This window comes from Uranotaenia lowii, chromosome 3 (genome assembly GCF_029784155.1).
Source record: "Uranotaenia lowii strain MFRU-FL chromosome 3, ASM2978415v1, whole genome shotgun sequence".
In the NCBI taxonomy this organism is placed as follows: domain Eukaryota; kingdom Metazoa; phylum Arthropoda; class Insecta; order Diptera; family Culicidae; genus Uranotaenia; species Uranotaenia lowii.
Genome location: NC_073693.1, coordinates 51,913,772 through 51,933,364, shown reverse-complemented (window position 1 = coordinate 51,933,364; position 19,593 = coordinate 51,913,772). Strand labels below are relative to the sequence as shown.

At 34.2% G+C, this 19,593-nt stretch overlaps 1 protein-coding gene across 5 annotated transcripts in view; it reads right to left on the bottom strand.

Annotated features, from left to right (window-relative positions):
* LOC129754592 (transcriptional repressor p66-alpha) overlaps window positions 1–19,593 on the bottom strand; it is a 35,154-nt gene extending 15,561 nt beyond the window's left edge. For 3 of the 5 annotated variants that reach the window (XM_055750736.1, XM_055750737.1, XM_055750738.1), the window contains exon 1: window positions 19,173–19,593. The gene's annotated coding sequence lies outside the window, so the exon portion shown is untranslated. The remainder of the gene's footprint in view (window positions 1–19,172) is intronic. The other 2 variants (XM_055750733.1, XM_055750735.1) reach the window with 1 other exon arrangement.

Sequence of the window (19,593 nt, the reverse complement as noted above, 5' to 3'; positions counted from 1 at the left end):
GACGTTTTAGACCTGAGACTTGACACCTAGGACCTGACACATGAGACCTGAGATCTGAGACTTGCGAATTGGTACATGAGACTTGAGACCTGACAATTGAGACATGAGATCTGAGACCTGAGACTTGAGACTTAATACATGACACCTGAGACCTGAGATCTGGGACCTGAGACATGAGACATGAGTAATGAGACATGAGACCTGAGACATGAGACATGAGACATGAGACCTGAGACCTGAGACATGAGACATGAGACTTGAGACATGAGATCTGAGACCTGAGACCTGAGACCTGAGACATGTCTCAGGTCTCATGTCTCAGGTCTCAGGACTCATGTCTCATGTCTCAGGTCTCAGGTCTAATGTCTCATGTCTCAGGTCTAATGTCTCATGTCTCAGGTCTCATGTCTCAGGTCTCAGGTCTTAGGTATCAGGTCTAATGTTTCATGTCTAATGTCTCATGTCTAATGTCTCATGTCTCAGTTCTCAGGTCTAACGTCTAATGTCTTATGACTCAGGTCTCAGGTCTCAGGACTCAGGACTCAGGTCTCATGTCTCATGTCTTAGGTCTCATGTCTCATTACTCATGTCTCATGTCTCAGGTCTCAGGTCACAGGTCTAATATCTCAGGTCTCATGTCTCAGGTCCCAGATCTCAGGTCTCGTGTCTCATATCTCATGCCTCATGTCTCATGTATCATGTCTCTGGTCTAATATCTCAGGTCTCAAGTCTCAGGTCTGATGTCTCATGTCTCAGGTCTAATGTCTCAGGTCTAATGTCTCATGTCTCGTGTCTGAGATTTCAGGTTTCATATTTCAGGTCTAATGTCTCAGGTCTCAGGTCTCAGGTTTCAAGTCTCAAGTCTCATGTCTCAGGTCTCATGTTTCACGTTCTTAGTCTCAGAGCTAAGATTTTCCCAATTTCAAAAAGATTCTGAGTGTTTTCCTTTGAAAAGGACTCAAAAACCGTGTTAATTCGCGAAAACCGTGTAAAAAAAACCTTGTTTATTCCCGAAAACCGTGTAAAAAAAGCCGTGTAAAAAAACCGTGTAAAAAAAACCGCGTAAAAAAACCTAGGTGTATTTGACAAAAGTTCATATGATGAATCTTTCAAGAAGTCCTAGAGTATCTAACAGTGAGCTAAAAGTTGAATAAAACTGAAGATGATTGAAGGTATAGCATTTATTGAGCGTAAGTAGAGATTTAATCAAGTGCTGTCCGAAAATTGCGATTAAGGCAGTGATAGAAAATAAAAATTCTGTCAAAAGTCTAGCTGTATAATAAACAGGCCTGACCTCATTTCTAAAAGGTAAAATAGCTGTCTACCAGTGAAATAAACAAAATACGGTGGTCAAATCGTGTGCAGAATATTTAAACCGCTAGCGAGAAGAGATTTTGAAATTTTTTGATGTGGACTTTTTTCTTACACAAGTCTCGCCTAAAATAATTTTTTAATGTCTAGCATTTGAGGTGGCTGACGATCCGTAGAAGCTGCAAATCAGTCAGTTTTTCATAACGATTGACACAATGAATGGAAAAATATAAAAAGAAGACTGCTTCCAAATGCGAACATTTTCCCTGCATAGCGCTCCGTAGGTCCCACAAAGTTGGTGGGATTTAGAATCGTACCATTGCGCGAAAACTGTGATGGAGTGGTAGAAAGTCAAAATTTGTTGTTTTTTGTGCCGAAGGAGGACAATCTGCTAAATTTGCCGTTACTTCGACCAAACTAAAAAATATTGAATAATTTGGAAGGTCTAACTTCAGGAAACAGAAAAAATAATCAAAAATAACCTTGATTTGGAAAAAGGGTGGTTCACAGTATGCTATATATAGATGACACACGTGGCACCCAAAAATTAAAGTCTTCATTGGACGCTATCTCAGAAACCACTTGACAGAACGTCACAAAAATTTGCACACTGTAAACATTACATTACCTACTAGCAAACTCGGATTAAGCCCGAGGCAATTTTCGATTTTTTTTTTCAAATGTATCCCAGAAAATACAGAACCTTCAAACGTGTAAAAAAAACTGGAGATGAGTTCAGTATACTGCCTGTCTGTGTAGAAGATAATTTCTGGTATCTTCAAATAAAAATGGCTAATTAATCACGTGCGAACATTGCGAAAAAGTTTAGAAATTTTTCAAAAAAAGAAAGCTCTGATGTGAGCTTCAAAATGCAAAATTTAATACTCACTTCTTTAATACCCTTATCAGAAACTAAAATTCTCTGATTTAGAAAAATAACCGGATGGATATTAAAATAATTTTCATGACATCATTGATCGTCTGGTTTGTGCTTCATCGAGAAATAATTATCTAATGACAATTAGGAAGTATCATGAAGATTTGAAACATATTATACAAAATTCAAAAAAGAAAACAAGATATATAAATTCAAATTCCTTAAAGCTATAATAGTTTAAGAATTCAAAACATTAATTAAGATTATATTCAGAACCACCATTCAGTGTGCAAATCTTAATCATAATTTCAAATCAAGTTAAAATATGAATTAAATAAAAAAAGAGATTCAAAGTAACAATCAGAGCCAAAGTAGAAATTGCACCAAATATGAATTTCAATTTTATATCTTTGAAACACAATGAAAAAAATTCATGACAAATTTATGAATATGTTTCTCTTCATTAAAAAAAAGTTATCACATTGTTATTCTAAAAATGACAAAAGTTTCATTAGATGCCCTCAAAGACAAAGCGGAATAAGTAAGAGAGAGTGGGGTATCATGGGCCACTTTTTTTTTCTTTGTTTCATGACTTTTTTATTATAAAGGATAAATAAATGAAACGGTTTTCTACATTCTAAAGGCATTTTTTTTTATTTAAAAAAAAAATTAATTTCCCAAGTTCTGACTGTTTAAAACAAAGTATTTTTTATTTTATTTTGAAAACTGTGGGAAATCGTGAGCCACCAAATCCCAATTGATTATATAACGTGCAAAGGTTATGAGTTGACCCAAAACTGAAATTTCATAATTCATTTAGTTATTTTAAAACAATTTCAGATGAGGAAATTGAAAAAGAGAGTTGTGTATGATGGAATAGTTCCTAATTCCTGGCTCGCGAAAGTTTCGGCAAAATTTCTTATATAGGATTTACGTTGTTTACGAACTATGTACATAGATAACTGCATTTTAAGCGATTCCTAGTATTCCAAATGGTTTTATTGAGTTTTGAAGAGATTTTCCTTAAGCATTCACGATTTGACATTTGAACTATAATACTTTATCAAACTGCTTAATTTCATCACTAACATTACATGAAATAAAGAAACACAGACTCTGGGCTGAATTTGAATCCAAAAAACAACGGGTTGCGGGTTTAAGTCTCGTAGGTGAGCCATTGTATCTTTTTCGAAAAATTCATGATATTTACGGCTTATGTTCTTCCTTCGGTACCTCATGTTTCTCTAATAATTTCCATCATCTTCGAAAAATTTGATAATTTGCAAGTACGAAGCTGTACCAACCGAACTCAGAACATTAGACGGGACGAACCAGCCCGAGGCTGAAAGTCTCTATAATAAAGAAAAAAAAAGAACATTAGATTTGACATTAGTGTTACTATGTTTATTTCGCACCTCTTTTAGAAATTGAAGAACAGGCTTAGGAAAGAAACAGTAGCGTCGTTTATGTTGGTGGCATTTCAACTTTTTAATAAGAAGACTCTCACTGCAACTATAATTTTTATTCAGTTCAAGAAATATCGAGAGTTTAATTGTTTGAAAAATATCGTATTTTTTATTTGCAAAGTTGCTAACGAAACGAAATTCGTACGGGATCAGCTAGTTATAGATAATCTCCACACTTATTTCGGAAACCAATTACTTAGTAATGCAGTCGACAACGAATCATGTCAACGAAAAATGCAATTCGTTTGCGACATAAAACATTCAAAGAATAGAATTTCGACATAAGACAACAATGCCAAGTTCCGCGAGCAGTCCGTGAGCCGCTGATATGCTAAAATGGATGTTGTGCCCTTGTTCCGCGAAACGAGATGAAAACGGCCTCGCACCATCAAATTCACCACGCCGAAACCCGCCAGCAGAGAGCGGAATATACGACGTGTAGGTATTTATATTTGTGTGTGAGAAAACAGAAACACATCATCTTGCTTGCACGAGAATCCCGTTGCGTTCCGTGGCTCTTGCATTCATCCAAATGGACCGGAGCGAGCAATCGGAAAAGGTTGGCTGGTTGGGTGGGTGGCCGTGCAACTTTTGGTGGTGGACAAACCAATGGACGACTCCCACCCCACCCAGTTTCCCTATCAATTTCTTCTCAACAACCAAATCAGCTAGCCAACCCTTCTTCTTCTTCTTCTTCTTCTTCTAACCATTTGGAGGGTGCGACCACCCAACCCAATCTATGTGCTTTCTCTACCATTATGGAGTTCAATTGGGATCGAAAGCGCAAGAACTTTACCGCCCTTCCTACTCCACCCCCACAAACCGGAACTGAAAAACGGAACGAAAAAAAAAAATGAAAACTAATGAAATTTACAAAGATTGTTCAACAGCGTACAGCTTTCGGAACGAGCAAGTTCGTTAGGATGATTTGAATTTATACTAAATCATTCTGTTTAGAAAAGGTACAGAAATGTGCGTGAGTACGTTTGCATAAAAAAATCAGGTACCTTGTGACTGAATAACAAGCGCAAAAACAAGCTTAATTTTGATCCGAATTCGGGGATTTAAAAAATCAATTACTCGGAATCATTTCGTTGCTATTAGATGTTTAAAAGGCATCTGAACATATTTTTCACTAGGGTGATACTAAAAATATTTTGACCCTCATCCGCACTAGATTTCGTTACCCTTATCAGACTTAGTAGTGTCAATTTGACACTCCAAGCTATAATCGTTATAACTTTTTTCATTTTGAAAAACTCTGATTTTTTTTTATCATTTCATTTTTATCGAAACATGATAAAAAAAATCACAGGGCATTTAGTACGAACGAATAAATTTTGTTTACTTTGTTTTTACTGGCGGCTGAATCTCTGCAGGGAGGTTGGCAAAGGATGGCGAATTGTCAAAATGCACTGCTATGATCGACAACGTTGTGTTGCAGGACTGAGTGTGCAAAACACTCAATGTACTTGACGAGCTACCGATTGGAAAAGCTGGAAAAGTGCATACTATTGCTGAAAACTTAATCAAACCTTGAATTCAAGAAGTCGTCCGTATCATGGTTAATAATAAAACAGTGGAATTGGTAAATTCTATTCCCATGTCTGACAACACGGTTTCTCGCGAATTTGTGACATGGCTGAAGATGTTAAAAGCGATTAAGAACTTCGACGAATCCACGGATGTAGCAGGACTAGCAATTCTGATGATATTTGTTCGCTATCAAGGTTCTGAATGTTTCGAAGAAGATTTGTTCCTTTGCAAACTTTTGCAACTTAAACGTCATAATCATCAATTTTCAAGCTAAATAATTGACGATTATGTCACGGACAACAATATTCCATGGGGAAATTGCATTGATGTATTTATGGACGGTGCGAAAGCTATAGTTGAAATACTGCTGGAGTCGTTGCCAAGATCAAAGAAGAGACCAAAAGTTGCGGTAGTAGTTATACAACCTTCATCGACATGTACTCGCTATTAAGAAACTATCATCATCTTTGAAGGAAGTCTTGGACGAAAGCATAAAAGTAATCAACTTTATAAAGGCTCGACCGAAAAAATCAGGGTTATTCAAGGCGTTGTGCAAAGAGATGGTTAGCCAACATTCCACGCTACTACTTCAAACCGAAGATCGCTGGTTATCTCGTAGAAAAACGTTGTCTCGTTGGTATTAAAAATGACTACAGTCTATCAATGCAAGGTAAAGGAATAACAATCTTCGATTAAAACGGCAAAATCATGACTATCAAGAGAAAAATCAAATTTTTGACAGAATCAATCAAAAACCGCAACCCGGACAGCTTTCAGAATTTAAGAAGCATTCAATCAGAAATAACCTTGAAGTTATCATCCGAAAATTTCCAAGAATTATGACAATCACAACACTTTTCGTTGATAAATTTATTTTTGTATTCCTTGGTGTGAACTTAAACTAACAGGCCCACGTGTCTAATGAAGTCATTTACAATTATAATTACAATGTTTTGTCGCAGGATTTGTTGAACAGCTTCCAGCAAAATTCCCCGAAGAATATCATAAAATAATAAAAAGATCGCAGACTTTAAATGCGTGGAACAGCCTATTTTTATGTCAAAGAAACCAGAATCATTGACATGGCAAGAATATGAATGCTTGATAGATATGACATCGGATTCAAAGCTTCAGGAAAGATTCGTATCCAAAAAGTCGTTGGAAGAGTATTGGTGTCAACTGAAAAATAATTTTTTTTTGTTTCGATTATAGTCGTTTTAACATCTTTATGTCATTCACGAATTATATCAACGATGAAGTTGGCGGACAAGTCATTGAAAAACTTATCCGGTACAACTGTTATCGATGTTTACTCTTGGGCTCGAACTCACGGACATCGGCTCAGAAAGCAACTGACTTGCCAACTGAGCTATATCACAAGCCCTTGAAAAATAAATTTGAAATTTCGTTCGTTAAAGCAAAACTTACTCTTCTGCCGTTTTCCACAACTTATCTATGTTAGTCTGGATTTTCCACATATATCGCAAAGAAGACAAAATACCGATCCCGACTAAACGCTGAACCAGACGTCAGGCTACAACTGACACATATTTAACCAAACTTGTTACAGGTTGAAAAATCAAAGAAAGCGTATTTGTTCTATTAAAATTATTAATTTTTGATGATACATATTTTGTTAGTAAAAACAAGACTATTCAAAGAGTAGCCATTCATCACTGATTTTATTGACTACGATGACAAGACACATCTTTTTTAAACGATAAATACTATCAAGCTTTCAAAACTCGGGTTTTTCATTCTTTCAAAAATGTAGGTGCTCCGCCAAAATTTTTGGTTTTAAAAAGTGCTCCGCCGAGCAAATGATCTGAAAACTGAAAATTTAGATTTTTGATACAACGAAAAATGAATTTACTGCAATTTTTCAAAGTTGACTACTTTACGTGTTTTTTTTTAATATTTTGAAAGTTTATCTCTTTTTTTAGTTCAGCGTTAGGTTGCACCCGGATTTTCAGTGCTTTCTCGCCGTTTGAAGCAATTAAAACTATATCCGTTGAAAAGAGAATTTAATTTACATTCTAATGAGGTGCAACAATTTACTCTGTAAGAGTTCACAAAAACATGAAAATTATAAACGTAAAATCATTCCTGAATTTCTAGAACCACAAGCAGAACGCGTCCAGCAGAACGTGTTTGTTTGCTCTCCGAATCCAACGGTGGGAGGTGATTTAAGCAGAGAGAGAGAGAGAGAAATGATGATGCGTGTCGTGACTAGCAAACGCGAACTACAATCAATAGAATATTTCCAACCAAAAAACGCACGACACGTATCATTATTTCGTGCATTTTGCTCTACTCTCTGCCTACACTCAGCCGAAAAGAAAACGTTAACTTCACTTGGATTTTCACGTAGGCGCTCGTTATGTGAATTTTTGCTTGACTTACATGAATCACTTAGAAACTATTACAAATTCACTTGATCCGTACGTGAAATTCACATAGCCGTTTCCTGTCAAAACAAAGACACATTCGATTTACGTGAAAATCCATTGATCCGCTAAGTACAAAAGGATTTGATTAATTCTATGTGATGTTCACGTAGCTCTGAATAACTTATTCACGTAAAATCTATGTGAAAGAATTCAGTATCCAATATGGCGTAGATCCAACAGTTGGTGCTAACAAAAAAAGAAATTCTACGTGATGGAGATGCTGATTTTATGTGAGTATTAAAAATTTGTTTGTGTATTCGCCATTTAAATAGTCTGCTATTTTTTACAGAATTTGGAATTGGTAGGACGGCCAGTCAACCACTGTGGAGCAACCCAAATACAAAGTCTCAACTAAGTTTTTATATAGGTAAGTGAAGTTCAATAATAAGTGAAGTGCAAGTATTGTTAAAAATAGTAAGTGAAAAGCAAATTCTTAAGTGAACATGAATAGTGTATCTTGTATTTGAAATAATAAAATGTCCTGCAACATCAACAGATTTTTTATTTCTAACATCTGAAAAGAACTCATAACGTCCATATTTTAATGAAATCTACGTGAATCGCATGTAGCAGTACGAATCCCTTTCACATTCTATCTACGTTCTTTTCACATACAACCCATATGAAAATTACGTGAATTCTGCTCGCTACGCGGGCTCTGTTTGCTACTTGAAATTTCCGTAGTTTTCACATGATTTTCAGGGTGGCAAAAATCTATGTACATTTTCACGTAGCGGTCATGTGAATAGTTTTTTCGGTGTAGATCACCTCCCACCGTGGGACTCGTACACACAAAAAAAAGCATAGTAAAATTACTAAATCCGTGGTTTAAATGAACAACACGCAACCATATTTTTGAGTCAATAATGTTTTCTTCTTGATATTACCATGCGCATAGTAGTTTTACTTTGTGTTTATTTTGGCTGCGCATAGTAATTTCGACTACGTTCATAGTAAAATTGTCAATGGAATCATGGTTTTGTTTTTCATTGTGTATAGTAAAATTGATATATTTCATGATAAAACTATGATATGTTATGATATAATACATATTGCTTTATTTGACAACCAAACTACCATGCACCATGGTATAACTATATTGAAGTACGATAGAATAAACACTCTTCGTGATTTCTTCGAGATTTAGAAATAATTTATTTTTAAATTAATTACATTTTTTTTTAATAACAACTATTACGAAACTTCACTTTACACAACACACAACTCTACACAAAACAATGGTCTGCTTAGAACTGTCGTTAGTCTCTGAAAAAAAAAAATAAAAAAACAAAAATTAGTTAATGAGCAGATCAAATTTGGTAAATGCTTTACTTACGCTGGAATCGATTTGGATGTATTGGCAGTCATCTTGAGGCCTACGATCCTGAAAGGGGGCAAGGTTAATCTTCTGGAAACTGCGATTCTCCCATCAATTTTCCGTGGCTGGTTAGAAGGAAGGTACCCACGACCGGGGAATTCAGGATGCATCGATGGAACAGCTTAAAATAAAATAAAAAAAAAGATCGGAAAAACGGATCTGAGTAATGTGCACTCGACGAAAAAACACAATATTACTTACCTGAGAGGTTGCGTTTCCCGACCCGACGAAGCTGATGATTTTATTTGACTCACCCAGTGCGGCGGTCACCTGGTTGGTTGGAACAGCAATCACCACATTTACGTAGCCGCGAAACATTTTTGTCCGCATTCCGACAATCGTGACCGGTTGAAACAAACACTCAAACTAAGCACATAGGTAAAATTACTATAAATTTTAATGAGCATAGTATTTTCAACAACACAAATGACGATGTTTCAACATTACCATGGGCATAGTTATTTCAAGAACACGAATTGTGTAATATCAAAATATCATGCGCATGGTAATTTAGACACGAGGAAATTACTATGAGCTGTCAAAGATCGCATAGTAAAAATACGATGTCGTAGTAGTATCGCCCAGATTTTTGGTAGAAAATACTAAATCATGGTCGAAAATACTAAATGATGGATATAGTAAAATTATCATGACTCTGTATTTGAAAAACCCATGTAATTTTTTTCCGTGTAGAGCAAACAAACACGTTCTGCTTGTGGTTCTAGACATTCAGGAATGATTTTACGTTTATAATTTTCATATTTTTTTTTTGAAGTCTCACAGCGTAAATTTATGCACCTTATTAGAAAGTAGATTAAATTTCCTTTCCAATGGATATACTTTTGATTGGTTCAAACAAAGTGAAAGTTGTGGTGAAAGCACTGAAAATCCGGGTACAACCTGACGGTGGACCACAAAAACAGATGAAATTTCAATTTGTAAAAAAAACGAGGAAAGTAGTCAACTTTGAAAAATTCCAGTAAATACAATATTTGTGGATGGAAAATGTATTGTTCCCATCAATCGTCCAAAATTCTATAGAAATCGCATTTCTAGGTTCATGCCTGAAATATTGCACCTCGCGTAACTTTTGATCTCATCGATAGAACTTTCCGAAAACTTCAGACATGCTAGCTTTATATTTCAACAATCACTGTGCAAAATTTTAATGATAAATATAGCGTAGTTTCAGAGATATTGCAGTTTGAATGAGAGAAGTCCGAAAAGTCCGATTATCGTAGAATTACTGTTTCTCAGGCCACACAAATTCCAGAAAGCTTTTGTAATATAATAGTGTGATAGTTGGTCCCCGAGCAGACTTTGATGCCTTAATCGATAGCAAAATGAAACCAAAATAGGCTATCAATGCCAAAATGATAGCAAACTTTAGTATCGCGTTTTTCCCGATTGCAAAATTAGGTTTCATTTAAGCATCGTAATATGGAAAGATGATGCCAAACCAATACCTAAATAAGACATTGAGACCAAAATGAAAGCACTTTTTGGTTCTGTTTTCCCTACGATAGCAAAACAAGGCATCATTAAGGTTTCATTTATTACGATAGAGCTGAAAAGTGATATCAAAATGATAGCTTGATTGGTATTCTATTTTGTGTGATGAAAATTCAGATTTAATAAAATGTTAAAAATTTAATCTAACTGAAAACAAACAGTAAATTTGTTCGTAACTGGCACAGTTCACGCATTTTCGGGTGTTAATTTTTCAGTCATTGCAAATTTAGGCATCATTAAGGTATCATTATTTTGAAATCTGAAGTCACGCATGCATATATAAACCTCGCGAGAAAAAGAAGGCAGATCGTCGTAGACACAACCTGCAATATCAAACTAATAGACAGATACGAACAACCAGCACCTAGGTCAGGCAAATAGAAATTCGCCGCAGTATTTTTTTACTTTTCGACAGAAAAATGAGCACTTTTTGAAAAGATTTGTAATCGTTTATGAAAAAAAATCGTGCTGGAAGCAAACAAAATCTCAAAACTGTTGTTTTATAGATAAGGCATGCTAAGTTTGGTGAAACTTGTAAACTTATCCTATGCTAAACTCTCTCAAAGACTTGATACCTGCTCACTAGTCGGTGATTCAACCAGATCAATTTAACATTCGAACGCTTTTTTTCGGTTTTTCTTCTTCTGTTTTCCACCCTGGACCATCACTTACTGTTTTAGTACCTAATATCAATTTTATCGATTTTAGTTTGTATTTGTTGTTTTTTCAATTTCTATGATTTTTTCTATTTTTGAGTACTTTGTATAAATTTCATTAACTTAAATCAATTTTTAAATATAAATGTTGTCATAATTTAGCAAGATTAATGGGCAAATTTTTATTTTGTTTGATAAAAAATAATATTAAACCAGTAAATACGGCCCATTTTATTAATAAATTATTGATAAAAACCGTACTAAATTATTACAGTACTTGAATCGAACCGAGTTAAAATCAAAGTAACACATTTGTATTCAGAAATCGATAGGTACAAAAGTTTATAAGTGACAGACCTTGAAAAAATCCTTTTCAATAAGACACTTAAGCGATTAAGATGCTAAACTGTCTGAAATAAAAACATATTTTCTTAATAATTATTCATAAAATGACTTATCGATAATTCTTGATTTTGTTTGAATGGTTACTTAGATAAATCAAAAATCTTCTATCACAAACAAAAAATAATTTGTCAATGTGAATTAGCCAGATTTTATTAAATTTAACAGATTTTAGAAGATGCTTCGACATTGTGCAAATTTTGTGATGCTGAAGGATGTGGTGAAAAAATTTATTAACATTGCATCGGATTTTTCTTCTTCACTGATTATAAATCAAATAGTTCAAACAATGCGTCAATTGTGGATTAAAGAAACAGATGTATATTCTACCATTTAACGATAAATTTATAAGGTACAACGGGGTAAGTGGGGATGGTTTTTCGTATAGTTCAACTTTAAAAAATCATTGAAAAATCAGCAGTGGATCAATTTTGATAAAATCGCTTTCAATGTGATGCTAAACATGTTGTTTACAAATGCTGGAGAGATGAGCTTGATAAACGAAAAGCGAAAAAAGTTATCACGTGAATTGTTATGGACTGCTGGTGTCTTCACTTACCCCGCTTTATGGGGTAAGTGGGGACGGTGGATTTTCCCTCTGATTTCTCAGGAAATTTTCAACAAATTTGTGTTTTCTTGGTTGAATACGTTACTTTATTGCTCGAACCGTCCAAAATTTTGAAAAAAGTTCATAGTAGTGATAATTGTGTGTAATTTATGTTGCAACACACGAGATCCGATTTCATCGAAAATATATGCTTATTCCAGAAAACACAAGTACTTTTCCCAACTTTTCATGATCCGAACGCTAAATAAAGCTAAAATGTATTGAATGAAGGAGAGAAAATTGAAAAATTATCTAAACATCAAGTATGTATAAAGCCGTCCCCACTTACCCCAGGTAGGGTTTGGAGACAACATTTTTGATTTTTTAAAATAAACTCTTTTTTCTTAATTTTAAATCGTCGTTTCTTTTCCTAACTGGTTGTTTCTAATGTAAGGATTGTTGCAATGTAGAGTTTTTCGTCAAGAGCCAGCTAGTTTACGAGAAATTTGCGATTGAAAAAGATGCACATCACCTTCACATCGTAGTTAAAATTAGAAAATTTACGAAAAGTCACCGTAAACATCCGTTATTGTCGGAACCGTATCTCTTTTACAGTTATTGGATAGATTACAAGTAAATTTAACATTCTGCATTAAAAGTTTGAAAAAAATAGTTGACGGTATTGTTGTAATAGCCACCGTCCCCACTTACCCCGCGTCCCCACTTACCCCGGTGTACCTTAAATACTTTTGTTTTTCAAAAAGCATTATTAAACTCTTCCTGATTTTTTGGTTTGATAACAACATTATGACAAAAATACTATTCACCTATTTTTAAACAAAAGAAAACCAACAGACATATATTTGATGTTACTGGTCCAACCCTGGTTTCAATAACATACAACAATAATAAACTTTTTTGTTTACGAGTCAGTGGCCTCCTACACTCCAGACTCCAGAGGCAGTGCGTAGTGAAAAATCGGAAATATCCCGATAGTTACCTGTTATTGTTGGTGAATTACTGCGGTAAGTATGATCGAGACTTAGTCAGAAAGTCAGCATGGGTCTAACAGTTGTTTCTTTTATCTCCATAGTCAGTCTGCGCCGATGAAATCTAATAAAGCTTCAATCAGATTATCGAAAACTTTTATTCTGTTTGCACCCAACGGAAGTGGTTTGGAACCATAGACACAGCGTGATTCTCGACTTCATATAGTGGCGATTACCCAAAGGTTTTGGTACGGCTGATCCGTTTTTAAGCGGTTCCGGAAGTAGAAATAACCAAACATTCAAAGAACCATCTGCTCTTTTCCAGCTCAAAACCAACGAAGACGTGTTAGAAAAGCATCTCACCGAAGACTTTCTGACCACTTATTTCCTGACGATCGGTTAGGACGGAAATATCGACTTGAAGGTGAACGAACCGGGAGCCCCGTTTATTGAATAATGTTCTCACTCAGTCTCAATCCTTTTCTACGAAAAAGAAGCACAAGATTCAGACACAGTGTCGTAAGAGAGCATAGGAAGCGGTGCAAAAAAAAAAAGTAGCGGTGAAGTACAACGAAAGTGAAGTTGAGTGAAAAGTACAACGAAAACATTGAAGGCGATCATTTGCGAAAAAAACGTTAACACTCAGAAGATGATTATTCTACCGGGAGTGAAGCTAGGGAAATTGAGGATTTTCAACAATGTTCAGAAGAGTTGGCAAAATCAGCCGTACAAGTGATTCAACAGGAAACAGAATAGGTTGAGAAATGTCACAAAAAGTATCAATTTTCTGTGGGTAATTCATGAATCATGGTCGAATGTCTCAAGTCTCCCAAACAATATAGTGTCAGGGAAAATGTTCAGAAATACTTAAATAGTTTTTAGTTCATTTGCTCAAATGCGTTAATAAACTATCGTTAAAAGTATATTTACTTATTTAATAACTACGCGTTAATAAATAACTTAACATAACACTTTCTCATGAACCATACTTTGTTTAGTGACCATTTTGAAAAGCCTACATCGAATGTTTTTTATTGCAAAGTCATGGAAATCGAAAGTAGTTATAAATTCAGGTTTTTATTTTAAATGGCTCAATATTCTATTAAATGAAAATGACTAAACTTTCAGTAAAAAGTTGCCAAATACCGTACAGGTACTAATATTTAAAACTTTAATATTGAGATACTTAAAAAAAGTATTTTTTGTTTTCTGTTGAACTTTTGGAAAAGTCCTAATGTGGATAGGTACTTTTAATGATGGGTTTGACAGAGAGTAGCCTTTATAGACTGGAATATTAATATTTATGTTTAAGGGTTTGTGAAAATGGTTTATTTTCGAACGAAAAGTTTTTGGTGGTAATCTCTCTGCGAAAGTCCTAATTTGTAACAGATGAAAACCAGTCGAGCTATTAAAAATTAATAGAGACTATAAAAAATTGATTTATTAATTAAGTCAAGATGTTTAAATCTAAGGATAAATCATCTTATTTAAAAAATCCAAAGAAAAAAAATTTAAAACATTTTCTAAATTATATAATTAAAATTTCACAATGATATTGAGGAGGAAAACAAAGAGTTTTTATAATTTTAGATGTTGAAATCCAAAAGGTTATTCAAAACTCATAATCAAAACCACACTCCAGGAGATTCAATAAATAAAAGCTAAGAAAATCGAGAAATCAGATTATGTAGGGTAACATTATTTTGAAACAGGTGATAATTTGAACCACCATGCTTATTTCTTTTTTTTATTTGTCTGCGTTTACACGACTTTGCCTAGGGTCAATTATGGCCCAATTTGGCATGCTTATTTCTCTTATACAGTCATTAATCATGAAAAATACAGATAAATATATTTTTAACCCGGACTTCAGCCATGTTTTTGCTCATGCTCATGTTTTTCATGAGTAGTTGATTTTTAAGGAAGTGTATAAGGAAGATGGTCTAAATTAATCAACCGGTCCAAAATAAGTCCGTTACCCTACTGCCACACTGAGGAAAGTTTATCACAAATGTTATATTCGTTGCATAACCTAAGGCGATTTTATAAACCACGAATTTTATCTCGTATTAGTGTAACGATGAATGATTGCATAATTACAGGCGATTTTAGTACAGACCCCGTTCGTTTTTGGCAACACGCCAGCAAATTTTATGTTGCCAAAATCTAACGGTTTTTTATCACTTATTTATTTAAAATTTTTATTTCAAATTAGTCAAATTAGTCAAAGATAATATAAAACCTTATATTATCATAATTTGACTAATTTGAAATAGACTTATAGGGCTCGATAGTAGAATTTGATATAATTTTGCCATAAAAATGACTCGGGATATACCTAAGTTTGGGTATCGTTTTCAATTGAAAGATAGCACAATGATGCCAAATTCTTGTTTTAAATGGAAGCTTATTGATGCCTCGTTTGGCAGCGTTTTTAAAAAGGGATTTGATATCACAACGATGCCAAATTTTGGATGTTAATTATACCTCAAAGTGGTATCATTATGCCTTCAAAACTCATTTCGAAACGTTGGCTAAACAAGGTATCATTTAGGTTTCAGTGAAACCTACACTTGACATGATTGAGGTATCCATATATGGAAAGTGAGACCCAAATTTTGGCATTGTACCACCTTTATTCGGGCAAAATGATACCTCAATTTACTTTCAAGGCATGATAGCAAAATAAGGTATAATTTTGCCATAAAAGTCTACTCGGGTCTAGCTAACGCAAAAAAATTTGATCAAAAAATATCATCAGAGTAAAAAGTTATGGAAGTTCAAAGTCGAAGTGACAGTGCCCGTGCTTCCAATTTCTATACAATTATGAACGGTACTGTATGTATATTTAAGTATTTAAAGAAAATCATCAAAATTCAACGTAAAGGAACTTTTTCGCTGAGCCGAGTCCCGTGTCATTTAAGATTCAACGATTCAAGAAATTGGCGTATCATCGTACAATTTGTCATATTTAAAAGTCATTAGGTATCATTTTGGTATTAAAATGAATACAAATAAGCTAAACTTTTACAATTTTCCCTAAAGTAACAAAAAAGCTCTGACTTGACTCCATATGCAGATATCAACCCGTAATCAGAGTTTTAGTTTTAAATGCTATTTTAACTACAAATGTGTAACTTGTAATTTTAATCACATATGCGTTAATAACACTACATGTTTGCAGCATTTTTGAACTAAGTGTACTGAACATTACTTTCAATGTGAAATCGAGACCTGAATCTAAAAACGAAATTTAAAAAATAAATCTCAGTAGAACAGTTTTTGAGTTACGCCCCAAATATGAAATTTTGAAAATAAAAAAAGTACTTGTGTTCAGATTCAAATATCTCGAAATGCATAACATCAATTCGAAATATCTTTTCTGCATATAAAAAATGATTAACGGCGTGTTCGTAAATTGATTTTTTCTATCGAAGTGATTTTTTTATCGATGCTGGCGTTCGAAATTCCAAACAAACGTATGCAAAAGCATATGGAAAGTGATTTGACATCTACCAAACAAATCAATCGACTGATGCATCACCCAAAAAAATCAATTTACGAACGCGCCGTAAATTTTCTATCTATCATTTGAACTTCATTTTTGCGTACGATCAACAATATTGTTGATATCAGTGACTTTATGATAGAAAATATTACGGTTTTTCCAAAATTCCATATTTGGGGCTTAACTCAAAAACTGTTCACCGAAGTTTTTTTTTTATTTCATTTTCGGATTCAGCGTCCGATTTCACATTAAAAATATAGGTCAGCCAATAAAGTTCACGATTTTATTTGGATTTTATAAACTAATTGAAGATCGGAATTTTTGCTAAGATATTTCCTCACTTTCCCCACAACAAAAAGAAGATTCAAGCTCAACAGGAGTGGTTGTAAACTGAACGTGGTACAGGGAATAACAAAATTATCGGCCTTTACACTTTGTTAAAAATCTGAATGTGCGCTAACCTTTTACAGATACCGACAACGTTGCAATCTCGAAGAAGTTACCAAATGAGATCATCAAAAATGCTCAACTTTTAAGGCCGGAACAAATTTCAAATCCTTCTTTTGTCACTTGGAGTTGACGCATCATGAGGAGTAATAATAAAAAATTAATCAAAATTTTCAAAACATTGTAACAAGTTGGAAAAGCTTGCATGTAATATATTTGTATACAAGAATTGATTATTTTTTTTCAATAAGAGACCTTGAACTTGATAAATCCTTCCCTTCGGGATTTTTAGAAAAAATCGAGGGGGGGGGGGGGGGGTTTGGTAGTAGTGACAAAAGAAGAATTTGATATTTGTTCCGGCCTAATTGTTTATTAATAATTGTGTCTGCCTTAGATCGAGGTAGAAATAACTGAGTATCCTACGAAAACCAAAACAGGCTTTGCGGATAAAAACGTGGGATGGATGAGGTCATAGGAAAACATCCGAAATCAGAGCTTCAATAAATTGACATACTTTCTGTCCACAATTAGACCGGAACAAATTTCAAATCCTTCTTTTGTCACTAGAAATTGGAATATTGCGAGAAGGGGATAATAAAAAATAATGCGAAAAACAAATGAACTGGAATAAATTGCACGAAAGCTTGTAAGCAACAAAATTGCATACTATATAATTGCACAAAACCGATAAATCAAGAAATTATTTATCGAAAAATTCAATAAAATCAAAAATACAAAAAGTGAAATAACTCCCATCTTTCATAATTTGTTGTTTGGTCTTGTAATCTTTCGGATATTTAATTTTTTTTTTTCGAAATTTACATAAAATAATTCAAACTTTATTTATTGCCCCCCCCCAGGTTTTTTGGAAATTTCGAAGGGGAGTTGACAAAAGAAGCATTTGATATTTGTTCCAGCCTTATGACAAATGATCGAAATTACTCTGATACTGTTTTTTTTAATCAATTTAATTTATTTGAGGCCAATTTACTTATTACAAGTTTTTCTGAGCCGAGGGTCATATTTTTTTACTTATACTAGGAAGGGGTATTTGAGGGGATCACTTTCCTAGATAGGGTGTTGAGATTATAATCTAAATGAATCTAAATGATAATTATCATTTGTCTTATCCGACGATCCTGAAACTGTTAACATATAAAAAAAACTGTAATCATCGCCACGACGTTTAAAAATAAAAAGAATGTCTTATAAACGGTGGTGGCCGGTTGATGGAGTAGAACCAATTGTGTGCAGTTACCATCTCACCAATGTTTTGGAATTGGAATTGGATTTATTATTTTTTTCAAGAAAGGGAGATGTGATAGTTTTGCATTTCAACTTGAAGTTGAAATCAAAGCAATCACTGTGAACTAATACAAAACTATAATTTTCAATTAACATAGGAAAAAGCTATTAACAATTGTTTAATCCGAAGATTCCCAGATTACCGCAAATGTCATTGGTTTACCTTTACAGATTGAATAACCATATTTCAAACATCATATTAGGCTGCTATTTATCCTTTTTTTTGTGGTGTCAATATATTATTAGGGCAATGCGTTTTCTTAAAATCAATGTTGTACTGCCATCGACAATTTCCCCCACTCCATTTCGTGAAATAAATACGCAATTTATAAGGAGAAAAATTGAACACTAATACATTAAAATCACTAGAGATATACTAGAATTCTAGACTAGAAAAATCTAGTAACAGATTCTAAAACTTTCTCGATTGAAGTACTGCAGTTTTTCTAAATATACCGTAGTGAAATGTGTTAACCGAGCAATACTATTTTTTCGATTTGTTTTTAAAAAAATAGGAACATAATTAGGGGAAAAAGAGAACATAATATGTTTTGTTAATATTATTTCTATTAATTTACTTTCGAGAATTTTGTCATTAACATACATCTAACAAGAATTTGAGAGTTCCGGAAATAAATTCTACAAATTCGTTGGAAGGTATGCAGCAGTTTCACAGATCTCGCTCGTTTCAAACGAACGAACGGAAGAAAAAAAAACATTGGATGTTACAAGCAGCAGTCCAAACCAGGATCGGTTTCGCTGGGGGATGAGGAAGTTTCGATACCTACCTTGGCTTATACTGTGTATCGTTAAACTTGCGCTTCTGCCTTCCCTCCTGGTGCTTCTCTTCTTCTTCTGGTTTCCGCGTATCGACCCTTCCACCCGCAAGCCGATAACATAAAAAAAAAAGTTTTCAACTAATAGCACCACACCAACCAGAGCCCTCTCTGTCTCTCTCTCTTCGATGTGTTACACTTTCCTGGGGCAGATTCTTTGCCGATTTCAATTACACATTTACGGAACTTTTCACAATCCAAACGCGTGAAAAATATCGTCACCTTGTACCGGAAGCGGTGCCCCAGACATTGGCAATAGTGTCACTAGTTAAAACAACCGATTCATGGGCATATTTTCACTTAAAAAAATATCACTCGTTATCGCGCACTGTTCAAAGGAAAAAAGTTTTAATTTGCTTCACAACGCGACGAC